The 15,613-nt window shown below is 44.4% G+C and overlaps 1 protein-coding gene across 1 annotated transcript in view; it reads right to left on the bottom strand.

Annotated features, from left to right (window-relative positions):
• The window catches only part of ESRRB (estrogen-related receptor beta), a 101,597-nt gene extending 86,238 nt beyond the window's left edge, over positions 1–15,359 (bottom strand). Inside the window, exon 1 of the mRNA XM_010583741.1 lies at positions 15,280–15,359. The gene's annotated coding sequence lies outside the window, so the exon portion shown is untranslated. The remainder of the gene's footprint in view (positions 1–15,279) is intronic.
• Between the last annotated feature and the right edge of the window lie 254 nt (positions 15,360–15,613).

Genomic DNA, 15,613 nt, shown 5'->3' with positions numbered 1-15,613 from the left:
GCCGGGCTGGCCCTGGCACGGCAGCTGGGGCGACGGGGCCGCCGGCAGCGCGCGACGCGAAATCGCAGCTCCAGCCCGGTCCCACCGCGGGAACGATCCGGCGGCAGCGCCGGCTCCCCTTCCCTCCTACTGATCCGCCTCTCGTGGGCAGCGGCCGCAGAGTTTAGGGTTAAGCAAAACCCCGAGGTGAAGGGTGCCCCACGGACTATTTACATCTGCTCGCGCCCCGCACGGGCACGCCGGGGGGCGTCTGCCCACCCAGACAGCAGTCCACACGCACAGCACGCACACCGGCGCCCCACTCTGCACACGCGTGTCACAGGCACCGTTACACGCAAACACATGACTCCACATACGCGCACTGGGTGCACATGCACAGACCCGCGTCTCACGCTGACACAGCCTAATCGCCGTGCTCGGATGTCTGCTTTCCCAAACACACGCAAACTCTAACGCATGCATGCAGAAGAGTGCCCGAGTCCCATTTCAAAGCAGTGGGATTCAGGTGTCACTTCAGTGCAGCTTATGAAACCGCACTGGAATAAATCCTGGCACGCGAGATCAGAATCAGACACTCAGGTTAACAGCGCATGTTTCCAGGCACAAGAACCATAGCTGTAGACCCTCAGAAGTCTTCACAAACATCAAAACTGGCACACACAACTAACTAGCCTCCTGAAAGACACGTTTTCAAAGCTCTGCATATGTACTGGCTGCTGTAAGTCAGTGTACTTTCACAATTGCCGCACACATTTTCACACTCATAGAATTCCACTGCATATTTACAGCAACGTACCAATACCTATCTGAAGATCCCTCTCCATATAAGCACGCAAGCCACTCGGGCACATGCCTAGCACACACAGTCTTGCACTGAAAGCCTGACTCACACAGAGGTGCCCTACAGGGTCTATTTGTCCCTTGCTACCTACTCTCCACCTTCCAAACTGCACTCAAGCAAACCTCTCTTGTCTCTCTCCTGTGCTTCTACTTCATGTTTAGATGTCCACTGCTCACATATATAAAAATATCCTTAACAGATAAATAAGAACTAGAGGCCTTTTTAAAAGGAAATACGCACAAACACACCTGGATAAAAGCTTCATTCTCTTATGCCAGGCAAACAAAAACAAAAAAGTAGAAGCTAAGAGGATATACCTTAATATAAATCTAATGTGAGGCAAGAGGGTACAACACCGGGAGAAGCAAAGGGCAGACCAGAGCTTTTCAGATGAGGGGGGTGATACAGCATAGAAGAAAATGCAGGCTGGTTCAGCTATAAACATGGCAATAAAGACTGACTAAATTAGGCTACAACTTTTCATGCAATCAGTATTTGTAGAAACTTGAAAATATTCAAAAAAGAGGAATGACCAAATTCGCAGCCAGTGTAAACTGTCCTTGCTTTACTGAAGTCTATCAGTGCAACTTCCTCACTACCTCCTCTACCAGAGATCTTAACAAATGTCATACAAACTAATGGTATGCCCTACCGTGTCCCCAGGCTGCGTGGGGACAAGCTGTGTGATTCTGATCAACTATCCTTAAGACAGGACAGCCTAAGGATGACAAAACAGAGGTCTTTTATGGTGAAAAGTACACATGAAGATGGCACAGAAAACAGGTTAGTTTAGAAAATGGGAAGCAGAATTAAGAGTACAGCAGGATCTGATTACCTGAATGTTGCAGGTGACAAAATTTAGATTATCCATCTTTCTAGGAAGCAGAATTAATACAAATGGAACATATGCGTATACACATTTGTACACTTACATGATATATCAGCCCAGCAGAAACCCTAAGACGCTTTAAATGTTGAAGAGACAGAATACAAGAGCTTTAGTAGGGCATTAGCATTAGTGGGGCCCAAGATTTTAAACAAGGAATCTCACTGACCACATCAGAGAACACCTGACCCAAGCAGAGGCAAGAAGGATGAAACCAGCACCAGTGTGTTTCCAAAAGAAATCTGAGGTCAGAGAGGGACTCACTGATGACCTAGTTGCCTCATAAAGAAGATTCCTGATGCACAGTAGCAAGAGAGGCTGGAGGAGGCACACAGGGTCAGGGCCCAGGCAGGCTACAGTTCAAGAGCAGTCAGAGTGTTTGCAGTGAGCTGATTTGGACGGAAAACAATTTTCTCCAGAAAGATGCACCCTGGCTGGATCCTGACTGTGCAGAGATTAGCTCTGGTGTGGGTTCTCAATGAATGGGAGACCAGTGTGGGAATGGCCTGGCAGTCAGGTCCTACTCTCCCAATAGCTGATGTTTTAATTTTGCACTTTTAACTTTTATCCAGGCTGAGGTGAGGCAAGCAGGGAGCCATGTGATTGCCTGGCACAAGGTCCACAGGGCTGAATTAACTGATATAGACAGTACAATGGTGGGTTTGTACTCTGGAAATGGGCGGCTGCTGACAGAGGACTGCCTGGGTAAGGTGGGTATTTACAGAGTGGTGCAGAAATGTAACATTAATCTCTTCTGACCCAGTGCAAATGGACAAATGGAGCTTCCCCTGCCTTAAGAGCAGCTGTGCCGAGGCCTGGCTCTTCCCTTCCGAGAAGAATAGGAAGGAATAGTCTCTGCTGGCTGGGCCTGATCTGGCAACCTGAATACCCCAAGAAAGATGACAAGAGTCCTGCAGGCTGATTTTGGAACTTCAGGAGGCTTCACCTTCTTTTGCACGCAGTGCTTGCTGAGCTCTTCTCACAGCTTTAGCCAAATCCTCTTCCCCCCAAAGAATAAAGAAGGAAACACTGATCTCAACATGGCCAGCCTTCCAATATGTGTGTTTTTAAAAAAAGTACCAGGACGAGGTTAGAAAGGACTATAAGATTAAGCTAGCAGATCTGGAAGCCAAAACCCTCAATTTGGGCAAGTACAAGGCAGAACTGCACATGCAACAGCAGCACTAGCTTGCCCTGTGAGCACAGCCTTTGTTTGCAATTCTGACCAAATCCTGCCCCGGAACTCTCTCCTGGAACCCTGCTCCTCTCTCACTGCAGGAGGGGCAGGAACAGTCCTGGCCACTCAGTCTGTGGCCTCTGAGCTCAGCATACCCACAGGTGCTCTAGTAAGTGCTACCCATTGGGATGACTTTCATAAGGCAGCCTCTGGCTTTTGAGGTCACCAGTTCTCCTCATACTTGGTCCAAATGCAGAGCAACGACTTTCCATCAATGTTAGCCTCGGACAGAGCACAATTGGAGTGCTATAGGCTGATGGAGCAATAGCCAGTATCAGTTCTTTGAGACATGTAACTATCCTCCCCAGAAAAAGAGCAAGAATTGCAAAGACATGTCTCTACTTTTACCGGCTCTTCCAAGAGATGACAGGTAGAGACTTTCTTTGGAGACTTTTCCCCCATTCTTTAATGAGTAATCTGGTTTTGATAGATTAAGTTTTTACTTTTTTTTTTTTAACTTTTATCATGGAATAATGATCAACTTTCCAGCAAGCTGACTGATTGACTGACAGAAATTTCATTTGGTCTAATATTGGAGTAACCTGCAAATCATGCCAAACAAACTTGATTTCACTTGTTGATAAGTCTATTTTTTTGTGAATAAGGAAAATGCAGCAGAGGGAGAGATCTAGTTACTTTTGGGGGTTTGGGATTTTTTTCCCTTTTATGAAGGCCCTACTATTGTATTCTCACAAAGGAAGTCAGTGAAGTGGTATCTGCATGGGGCAAAAACCATACATAATAATTAGGAGACCTAAGCTGGGCAGAACAGACTTGTGTACACACATTCTTATCTTGCCTGCTAGGGAAAGAGGAGTTCAATGACAACAGACCTTTCCCAGCCCCTTTCTCATTTAAGGAAATAACAGTTACAGAGGGGTTATTGTGACGAATGTAGAAGACAACCCTTCCACATTTTGAGGCCAATAGTACTGCTTGGACTTCACACAAGTCACTGTGTTGCATGCCCTGATCGCTCTGCTTTGCAAGGCTAGTAACCCTGGAGAGAAACTTAGGTCCCTTGAGCACAGGTCCCTGATCACTGGTAGGCTTTCACCTCTCCCACACTCCCTTCCACAGCAAACAGCTATCCCAGATACACTCTATCCATGAGGACAAAACAGCCTTCTTCATTTTGGGCTCTATTCTGTTTTCCCTTACTACACCCAAACAAAACAGTTTGCTCTCCCCATCAAAGGCAATGTCTTGTTTTCTACCAAACTCCAATAGATTTTTTCAAAAAAACCCTAATTGGCTTTATGAACAATCTGCTTCCATCTAAAAGGTATCACCACCATCACCACTGAAGCTCAACATCTATTTAAGCAGGAAATAGTTTTCACACTGTAATTTTTAAATAACTGCCCATCTGAACATCCTTAGACATGCTTCAAGCATTACTTAGTCTTTAAAACATCTATGTTATAATTCTCAACCTATAGACTGCCAAATCATATCATAAAGAGGTTACGTGGCTTGCCCCAGATCAATCTGAGCATATCTGTAGCAGAGCAAGTCTGAATACAAGTGTCTTAACCCTTACTGTCCCTGCTTTGAATGAGAATTCTCTGTCCCCCAAATGTGATGTTTCATTAAGTTCTGTGCTTGGATACAACAATGTTAGGAGTCCTGAGATTGGATATAAAGTCAAACAGCATCTTTTCACCTTTAGCTTTCCTACCTCGGTACACTAGCTTCAAGTATTGTATTGCAAAAGGCCAAGGAGGGAGGTCAGGAGAACAGGGGATACTTGTTCATTCCTCTAATCTGGGGAGATGATTTCCTGCTTCTCTCTCCAAGCCCATGCACTCCAAGCCCATGCATTCTAATCACCTCAGGACCCTAATATTCACAGTACCAACTTACTCACTGAACTGATCAAAAGAAATATGTGTCTTCTTAGGAGAACTAACAGTTACTTACTGTTATGCTGCAAGCAAAGAATTGAAACATTTTGGGCATGTGCATCGATAATGCCAAATGTCTCAACCCAGAAGAAGAGTGGGGCCTAAAGAACCAAAATGCTTCAGAGTTACTACTGTTAGAGAACATGCCTACTGAGGGCTAGGCAGTGAAGATGGAGAGTAGTTTTTCCAAGTCTGTGATGGAAACAGGAACTTAAACACATACAAAATAACCTACCTTCCAGCAACAGCAATGAGGTGGCTGCAGTGGCCCAGACTTTACAGTTTTAATACTATGATGTGACAAAAACCAGTGGGTAAGTGTGCAATTTCCTCTTAGCTGCGTTCTCTGAGTACGTAACAGTCCTTTTGGAAAGTGATGTGGGCAGTTATAAAGCAGCAAAGTAGTGAAAGGACTTTTCCATCCAGGGAAGAAGGGGATGAAGGGATGAAGAAAGCAAGGATTAAAGACCTTCCTTTCCCTGCAGGAACCTTCATCTGGGCACAGTCAATAGAAGACTATTGACTTCACCAGGTCAGCCAGGCCAAATACAGAGGAGCTCACCGACAGTGGATCTATGCAAAAGTATTTAACAGTGAGATGAACCTGCAGGTCCCAAGTGACCTTAGGAAACCTGATACACAACAGTCTAGTAAAAGCAGGGATCATCAGATGATCAGGACTGTTCTCCTGGTCACCTTCTCCAGCCTCAGAATATTCCAGTTTCTAACAGTAAGGGGCTACAGGTTTCAGCTAGAGCCAGACATGACAGAAGCCAGCTTCCTTCTGACGTGCTGTATCAGCAGCACAACAAGTGCAAGTCTTCTCTGCTCTGGATCTCCAAACAGCTCGGTTAAGTACACAACCATTTTGAAGATTTGTTCTGTACTAACTTTAGTGTTTGAACAACAATACAGATTTTTTTTCACAACTCTCTTCTGAGTTTATTTATTACTTGAACTACATTTATTTCACTTTCTGGACAAGAGCAAATTGGTGTGACAGATTATTTGATTAGACAGCTTTGCCAACAAACCCTATCCCAAGCTTCTTAACATACTTCTAATTTCTGAGTTCCATCAACTGTATCTCATTCAGACACCTGCAGTAAAACACATTAGGAAATCACTGCTCTGTCTACAAGTCATTAACATTCAAACGCTATGCCTACAGACCATGAATGATCATGTTTTTGTAGTACTTTTTCAAACAAGAAATGGAAAAAGAACAAGAAAAACAATCCTTGCCTATAACAAAAAACGTCATTTAGAAGAGGCAGGGCAACTCAGGACCATATAAACATGTCTGCTTTAGCTACACAATATATGCAGATATAGTATCAAGAAGGTAGCCAGTCACAAGGAGACAGATGCTGGCTACCAAAAAAAAAAGCTTTTCTATGCCAAGGAAAGGAGAAGCTTCACTAGCTCAGTCCTACTTCTGTTATGCAGCCTTGTGTACTCCAAAAGATGGCAATCTCTCTCATGTGTGGAAGTACAAATCCCTAGATGTCTTTGAAAAGGTCTTATTGACGTGAATTCCAAGTCTTTAAGTTTCTCAGAGATCCAGGCACAGAGGCAGTTGTGGGCAGCAGTAAAGCCTTCTCCTGATGAACCTGAACATGCGTCACTGGATTTCAGCAAAAATGCCTTCATCCTTCAAAGTCATGTGTTGCCAGCTTTGCCGTTTCTGTGGCAGCATTAGGAAAGATTACTTTTCAGTATCATCGTAAAGGCAAACTCAGATCTCAGTCCCATGTGGTCTGAGGGTGACTTTGGTGCTGCAGCCTCCTAGCAACAGGTCCCCTTGGTCTCCACAGTGCTTACAAAGGAAAATCCAGTTTTGGTCTTTTGCTCATCTCTTGAATACCTTTATTTTAGCGATGATCAAAGACTACCGATGCTTCCCCTCTCTGCTCATTTGTTGAACATACCAAACTTCCATTAAATATTTACAGTCAGCTGAACTCAGCAGTACTCAACGCATCTTTTAGACCTTGCCCCTCAACATTTGGCAGTATTTCATAACTCATGTGGTCAGCAACTCAGCACACGGTAGGCTTTTATGACTTCCAGAAGTTGTTGCTACCAGGTTTGTCCTGGGAACCATACAAGCTGGGGACAGCACTTCTCCTTGTTAAACCCACTGCTTTTTCAGAGTAACAAGTAGTTAGACAGAAGCAGGATAGAAGGAAGATGGTAAGAGAGAAAGACTGTCACTGCTTCCAATACAGAGGTCTGCCAAGCAGCCAATGACATGGTACCCAGGATGGCCCTGCCTTGCTTCTGAGGGAGAAGGTACCAGGCAAGAGTACCTTGACAGACCAATTTGTTTCCAGGGACTCATATAATGAGGAGAGTTATTAAACTGATTGGTCAAGCACGATGGTTAAAACAAACAAAAAAATTTATGTCATTAGCCTTGATTGCCCAACAATCATTTGGGTTGAATCAGCCCGTTTGGCATTATAACCCAAGGCATGACAGCTGCGTTCCACCCAGCTAGACTACTGCCTCTTCCAAAGGCACTGTGGGGCACTGTCATTGGCCTGCAACAAGGCCTGCACAAGGCTGTGCTAGTACACATCACATGGGATACCTGAGCAGCACTGTAAGGATGTTTAGAACGTGCCTTGCACGTCCTACTACGCAGCAGGTACATTCTGCCTGTGGAGGCAGTATTAATACTTCCAGAAATACAGAATACTTCTGCATAGACAAACCCAGATGACACCCATCAGATGAGCAATAAATAGCTCCAGGGGTTGCACTAGGATACAAACCAAGCACCTTTAGATTTGACTATACACTTGCTATGTAAAGGCTTTTTTTTTTTTTTGAGCTACTACAGTTCATATATACAAACAAGAGCACCAATATAAGCCCTAAATATTTGGCAAGCTATCAAATACCCATTAATGAGATGCTGTAGGTCAGCTGAACAGACAAGTGAGAGCCTGCACTCCTAACTTACGTTCCCAAACTTTTACCTACACACTGTGGGACAAAGGATAAGCACTCAGATGTCTCAGCGATTAGCTCTCCCAACAGTAAAACATATCCAAAAAAGTGCAGTGTCTTAGAGTGGTGTAAGAGTTATTAAATGTTTGTGGGATGTCCATGAGCATCACATGTGTCCAATGCTCTCAAGCAAGGGTCAATGCTAGCTGCAGTACCCAGTGAAGTGCCCTGCAGAGGTTTGTCAGAATAAGGCATGGGGCAGCCTGGTAGAACCAGTAAACTGTAGCTTCACCTGCACTGCTATACTACTTCACCTCAGCCAAAACTCTTGACACAATACAAATACCCCCCAAACCCCTCTCTCTAAAAGAAGAAATTCTTCCTCCAAAAATAGGAGGAGAAGCTGGGTCATCAGGTGAGGGTGAAATTGGTTTAAAAGCCATTAAGAAGAAAGCAACCCAGGCATTCAGGAGCAATCACAGCTCCTTGGGCTGATAAGGAGAGACAGAGGAAATTATTTATTTATGGACTTCCTGCTCTCCCTGAGCGGGCGCCTCCACTGGGGAAGCTTTAAGAGGAGTGGGGAGCAGGAGGCAGGTGCTGCTTGGAATCCTCCAGAGGTTTTCCTGGTCTGGGCCTCAGGAGAATTAAACACAGTTCATGCGCAAAGCATGCAGGAGCCATCAACTTGTCTTTCTCAGAGAAGGAAAGGCCAGAAAGAGTATCACACAGGTCTCTGCTGGGATGGAGCACATTGAGAGCCCCAGGCACCCAGATTTGCCATGCAAGCTTTGCACAGCTTACAGTAAGATCCCTTCAGAGCAATAGTACTTGAGTACACAGCCGTTTCTCTCTTCTCGTCGTTCAGCTGCTTCCCTTTAAACACAGATCAAGTGTCTCTAGGGACTCAGCAAGCATTTAACAGACCTGCCTGATGGAAGGACCTCCAATGAGAAAACCAAGACCTGAAACTCCCCATAGACATCCTCAATTCAATCCACAGCTGATAAAGCAACCCTGAAGTTACATGCAACCAGATCCTAACTGCACAGAAAGCATGTCAGTCTAGTCTGTATCCAAAGCTCATCTAAACATTCTAAACTTAAGGGGGAGGGAAGGACTAGCAGATTAAACAGGAGGAAATATGTCAATTGAAAAAGTCAGCATGGAAATATAGAATTCTTGATATCGTATCAATAATTCCTTTTCAAGATACAGTAGTGTCTTTCTTGATGCAATTTCTTATTGCTTCCCAAAATTGGAGGATAAAGCGGAGTTATTCCCTAAAATCACAGAGTTCCCTTCAGTATTCAGAGTTGACATTTCACCACTCACTAAAAAAGAGCTGTAAAGACAGACAGATCTGCCCAGTCAGACAGATCTGGCAACTATCCTCTTATTCTGGCTTTGGTCAGAGGGCCACAAAGGGTAACCAGGGCTTGGCAACTACCCAATGCCACCAGAATTTTTCGCTGGAAGATGCTGCAGAAGAGTAGTGTTACAAGAGGGTCACTGATGGGGACTGAACAGATTATGTGAGTGGTACAGCCTGCACTGTGTCAGTTTGTGTCTCCCTGCAATTCGTTACTGATGAGATGCCAGAGATTGAGATGAAAAGGGCAGGAGCAGACAGTGAACTACTGCTTTAGACACATCTTATTCAGCATTCCCAGTTTATTCCTGCTCTGCCTCTGCTAGTATATCTTGCATTACTCCCCAGCAATGATATTCTTCCTCAATTCTGGTCTCAAATCAGTACATTGTTTTGTGCCATTCAAGCTACTGCAAAACCTGTTGTGGTAGCAAAATAACTCATTAATGCATAAAGTGCTTTGGGAAACCTTTGAAAAGGAAAGGACTGAAGAACAAGAGAGTATCATCTTCATCAAGATCAGTGATCCAAGGTAGCCTCAACATCAAAAAGGCACAAAGTCTAACAGTGAGAGTGTTTCAGTGAGTCATAAGTCAGACTGCCTCCTCCCCACACATAAACTGATTCCTGCTACTTGTAAATACATGAAAACAGTTTTGTTCTCCCAGTCTATGTTCCTCCAAATGAAGGGCAATATAAAAAGGATCCCTTTTCCATTCAATGAAGCAGGTCTTATTTGGTGTCTCAAAGGAAACTTCCTTTGCTGCCCATTCAGAGACAGGTTACATTTTTAGGGTCTGTGTAACCTTTGTTTCCCACTCTGGGAAGAACATCATTAGGCACTGATAGCTACTTAGCCTTGACAGGGCAGTGCTCCAGAGAGGGTTGCATCCCCCAGAGAGCTAGAGCACAGACAACCCAGGGCTCTCTGGGGAGCTGTTCTGCTTTGACTATTGACTTGTGGCTTGAGAATCTTTACAGGGCCAAATCAAATACACTGCTAGTTCATAAGTGCTGGGGTTATTCATTTGTGTGCTTTAACACACATTGTTTGGGAAATTCAATTCATCCCTTAATTTGCTAAATACAGCTTTAGGTTCTAAAATCCTCCAAAGTCTGCAGTGTCCTTTGCCCTTTCATGCTCATTTGCCTTTTTTATTTCCCTTCCAACTTGCCAAAAGAAAAAAAAGTCCATTTTGATTCTGTTCCTGGCCAGTTGACCTTGCTTTCAGAGCCTGGCACACCAACTTTCCCCGCCACAATGGTCAGGCTACAAAAACAAAAGGAGAACATTTGCTTCCTTGTGAAGCGCTTCCTATTGAGATTTTTCAGTCACAATAATTTCTGTAGCAAGCTTTCACAGAGTCTTAGATTTGGAGAAATAGAGGGCTTAATCTGCACCCATTTAAATGCATTTGACAGCCAGGAGGAGGCCTCTTCTTACTGCTAAGGTACACTCAGGCCTCTGCACAGATACCAAATACCTCCGTACTACGGGGCATAGGCATCCCCAATGGCATTTGGTATTAGTGACGCCCAGTGTCCACCTCCTCTCCTTGCAGGCTTTCTTTGCATGAGAATGTTACTGCAATATAATTCAAGGTACAACTTAACTTAAGCTGGTGCAAAAGGCACTCATTACTATTGAAACTAAACCTGTTTAGACATCTATGGAGCAAAGATGAAGCATCCTCAAACTGGCAGGAGAGCATTCACAGTTCGGATTTTCACTAGTTTAAATGGATTGTTTTAAAATTCATGCAATTTAAAGTGTATGGCTTCCTTGTGTAAAAAAGATCTTCTCTGGACTGAGGAAACAGCAGCACTTGTAAAATAAATGACTCCCTGTGCAAGGGTGCAACACCCCCGTTAACGACTACCACAAAGCAGCAGGGAGGAGAAGAGGCTGAGGAGATAGGGTCAGTTGCTTGCACACAGCTTGTTAGGAAATACTGCATTCAGATTGACTACCTACAAGCACCCAAGAAAGCATCCAGAAGCGACAGCCAACTAACAGAAGTTTCAGGGACATCTCAATATACTCAGGATCCTTCCTTGGCTGGAAAACACGAGGGGAAAACAAACACACGTGGGTGCACCTTCAGAGACACAGAATGTTTTCTGACACTCGTACAGCATGTGCATTACATAGGCATCCAGGTCTCTCAGACAGCAGGGGATGCAAATTAGTTATTGTAAAGTGAACACTGCATAGAGCAACGATGCACATGTTGCAGCACTCCTGCCCTACATCCCTAGCACCCAGGGCAGCCCACAGAGCCTTGCTATCAAGAAAACCCTCTCAGAAGATGCAACAGCCTTTGTGGGAGGCTGGGGCCAGAATCCGCTCCTGTCAAACAGCTCTCCAGACCAGGATGTGACTGCGGCTGGCGAAACATGTTAGCTAATGAAGATTGAGTCAGGCAGGCAGAGACGATCCCCTCAGCCTGTTAATCCATTTAGGGAAGGAGAAGGGAAACCTGAGCTGAATTCCTGTGCTCCTTGCAAGGGACTGTACTGTGCTGGCTTTAGCACCACAGCAAATCCAAACAGAGCTGAACTGGGGAGAGCTCTGTGTGCAAGACTAGTGCTTTTGGGAGACAGGAGCAAGAGCAGAGGCAGGGAACAATAGTCACTAGGGAGAGACCCAGGGCTGGATTTTGTATCCACTGGGAACTAATGAAGCAAACTGAGCTTTACTTGCCCTCTCACCAGGAGAAAGCAAGACGGGGCTGAATGTGACATTATGCCCAACAGCAGGGCAGGGAGAACACACACACCTTGCACCCTTTTTCACAGGGCAAAAAGGCTTCCCAAGGTGTCAACTCAGATTCCTGGGTTAGAAAGTCAGAGAGAGCATTTGTTCCCCAAACACCCATCCCAGCAGTGACAAAAAGCCAGCATTACCTCCCACCCAGTTTAACTGACAGCTTGCGGGGATGATGGGTGCCAATCCCAGGAAATGTCAGATTATCCTTAACCACCAGAGGGTGCTCCCCATCTCAAAGACAGAGTCAATGTCACAGATGCACCCAGACAGCTAGAGGAGCCTTTATTTCCAGCAACCGTGGAATCCGAGCAAGGGAAAAACTAGAAAATTAATAATAAATAATAATTAATGAATCTGATCCTGTGCCGCACCTCTGTTTCCCCATCTCTCCTGGCTGGGCAAGGTAAGGCCCCCTGTCCCATTTGTCCTCTGCGTCCTGCTCAGTCAGGTGATTTTCCTCACATTGGAGGTTAAATCACTTTAATTCTTTTCTCCTAGATCATGGATCCAGAGCAGCAAATAAACATTTTCCGCTTGGCAGGTCTGTAAAGAGCGAGACTCTGACTTGCCTGCCCCTGAGCACAGTTAGGATCACACTCTCCAGTCACACGCAGTTTTTGTGATGTCAAGGCCTGACCTTACCCCTGCACTGCCAGAGTGGAGTGGGGGCCACTAGCCTGTATGTTCTGGTTCGTTTTCCCCACTCTGTCTTAAGCTTGTTTTCCAGAGGGCAGAGTGCCTGTTGTGCAGAGATGCCTTAGGATGGTGTTTTCAAAACATCAGTTTTGGGGCACTAACACTGCCTAACTCTGTCAATAAGAGACCTGCAGGGAAAGACTGTTCACTTTGGTAATGCAGTGCCCCCACAGCCTCTCTTCCTTCTCTCATCGAAGGGAAGCAGAGGCATGTGACTGAGGTTGCACACTTGGGAGCTGTGCACCTGGCAACATGCCACCTTGTGCCTCGGCTTCCCGTTTGTGTAGGCTAGAAGTAATACCCCAGAGTTGCATCATACGTGGAGAACAGAGCAGTTAGGATTAAATCATAATGGTTATATTGCACCCTGAGATTCAGAAGAGAGTTTAAAGCATGCCAAGTAAGATCAGGCGCCTATGCAAAACAGACTAGCTCTGCTGACGTGTCTGGCATAACATCTGTTTGTCCCAGCCCCAGCTTACTTTGATAGTCCAGGTCTGCATATCCCATGGGGAAACCATCTCTCATTGATGGCTCCCACCCAGCACACGTGCTGCATCTTGCTGTCTGACCACTACAAGAACAGATTGTTGTATTTTTTTAATTGTCCTTTCCTCTCTCCTTTGGCCAGTAGTGCCAGGCCCTGCCTGAGGGGATTTTTGTCAGAGTTCCTGCTCTTGGGTACCCTGGCATCACTTTTTGTTCTGTCCTCTTTAAACCATATAATACATTTGTCTGATGAAACTGTTAAAACTGAGCAGTTAAACCACTGCACAAAGGACACTCATTCAGTCTCTTACACAGGTTAAAATGTGTTTGATAGGTTTGGCTTACTTCATTTCCAGAATGAACCATTATCTGCAGCACATGTGGGAACCAGTGCTTTCCAAGTCGTCAACTGGCCAACAGTGATACTAGTTATTCTTGAGAGGGGGATCACATTCTATAGCCTAAATAGGCCAATTAATTCTTCTTCCAGTCTTTGAGATTGTGAATGGGGAAGAGAAGGGGAAAATATAAGAGAAAAAGATTTTATGCTACGTTTCTTAGACATTTGCAATAGACAATTCTACTGCCCACAAACAAAACGTATGGGGTACATGTCACAGCTCCACTTTTTGTACTATTGATAACATTCTCCCTTGGAATGATAGCAAATACCAGACATGCCATGGAAAGGTTAACCAGCATTAGGTTTGGACACTGATCATCCCAGCACCATTAACACTCAACTTGATAGATTTTAACACTACTCTATTACCATTACAGTCATCATATATTTGTTCCTAAACATGCACATAATCAGTCATCAAAAGTGTGGTTATTTAAAATTAGGTATTTTGAGCATTACATTTCTGCATACTTTTGCTAGGAGCTTAAGCTTTGCCATTCTTCCTCCACCCATTACAGCAAAGAATTTTAAAGTCATTTCATAGCCTTGTGACATTCTCCTCTCTTGCATATTGCTGCATGGGAAAATTACTGGGGGTTTTATTGTTTTAATTACTGCTAGTGGGTTTTAGGATCTGAAATATCCCCAACTCCTTCACTATTAAGAACAGCAGCATCTGCGTGTCAGTTTTGCTCATGATGGCAAATGATGGTCAAATCTGCCTTTCTCACTCACACAAATCTGCACCTCAGTGGAGGTTACAACTTGTGGAATACATAATATATAAGATGAGTAGATTTTGACTGCCTGCAATTAGCTGATCTGCAACTACATGAAATGGCAACACTTAATCCAAATGGAGAGGCTGGGACAACACCATCTTACAGCACATAAATCTGCAAAGCATGACAGGACCCGTGAAACAATGACAAACAAAAAACCTGTATGTTAAACAGGGCAGGCTACAAATGAAGTCAAGAATTAGGAAATGCTACAATTGTTTTTATTTGTGAGAAATACTCTTAGCCCTCATGCACATATGCATTATTTTATAGCCCTTAATTACACGATCATATTTTTTCCACAGTACCCCATCTCAGACTGCACTTAGAAGGGATTGTTCCCATGTAATGAGCAGCTATTTGAGATGCTGGTTTCTGCTCATTGTTCAGTGTGTGGCCCCAGGCCTTATTTACTGTACATTATTCAAACCTGGCTCTAGAGATTTATTCATTTCCTTATGTGTTTTTCTATCAGCTTATCATTACACTGTCCAAGAGCTTCAGCAGCCCAAGATCATTTATTTTCACACACTTCTATAAGAGGGGGTATTTTTATTCCCATTTTACGGGTGAATGACTGAAGACTGTATTAAAAGGTATTTGCTAATTCTGGGTGCCCAGGCTGAGACACCAACAGCCTGACTGATCTGTGCTTGTAGAGCACTTTGGGTTCAGTGGATTCACATTCACTTCATTTGCAACTGTAAGCACTCAGTGTTTCTGTAAAGCAGGTCCTTTGGGATCAAAAAGATCCCCTATAAAATAAGGAATGCACAATTAAATAACCACTGGCACAAGAGCTGCTTCAAAAAAACCTGAAAACCATCATACAGAAATGGTCACAGAAAAAAAGTCAACTGACAGGTCAGAATTTCACTGCCTCAGCTATAAAAGCTTCCCTTTCTCTCCTACAGTCCCTTGCCTGTCTCAGTACACACCTGACAAATGAGGCAGGGGTCCTACAGATGGTCTCTTTCACTGTGCAACTCTGATTTATCTCAGAGCAGGTCTATCGCATGCAGTGAATGAGGCAGGGGTCCTGTGGAAGAAACAGCACACAGTGACATAGCTAAAACATTAGTCGTATAAGACACAGTCAGGTAGACAGAAGTGCATGCAGAGGGTAATTGGTCTTTCCCCAGCTTCCAGTTCTTGCATTAGCACCCTTCAAAGTGCCCTTTTCAAGAGTTTGTTGTTTCTTTTACAGTGAACAAATTCCTTCATGAAGCATCACAGTGACACTTTTGTGGATTATCAGAAGAGACAAATCCA

The sequence above is a fragment of the Haliaeetus leucocephalus genome, unplaced genomic scaffold (genome assembly GCF_000737465.1).
Source record: "Haliaeetus leucocephalus isolate CR32 unplaced genomic scaffold, Haliaeetus_leucocephalus-4.0 Scaffold932, whole genome shotgun sequence".
NCBI lineage: Eukaryota > Metazoa > Chordata > Aves > Accipitriformes > Accipitridae > Haliaeetus > Haliaeetus leucocephalus.
The sequence above is the reverse complement of the archived record's forward strand: the minus strand, read 5'-3'. Positions and strand labels throughout refer to the sequence as shown.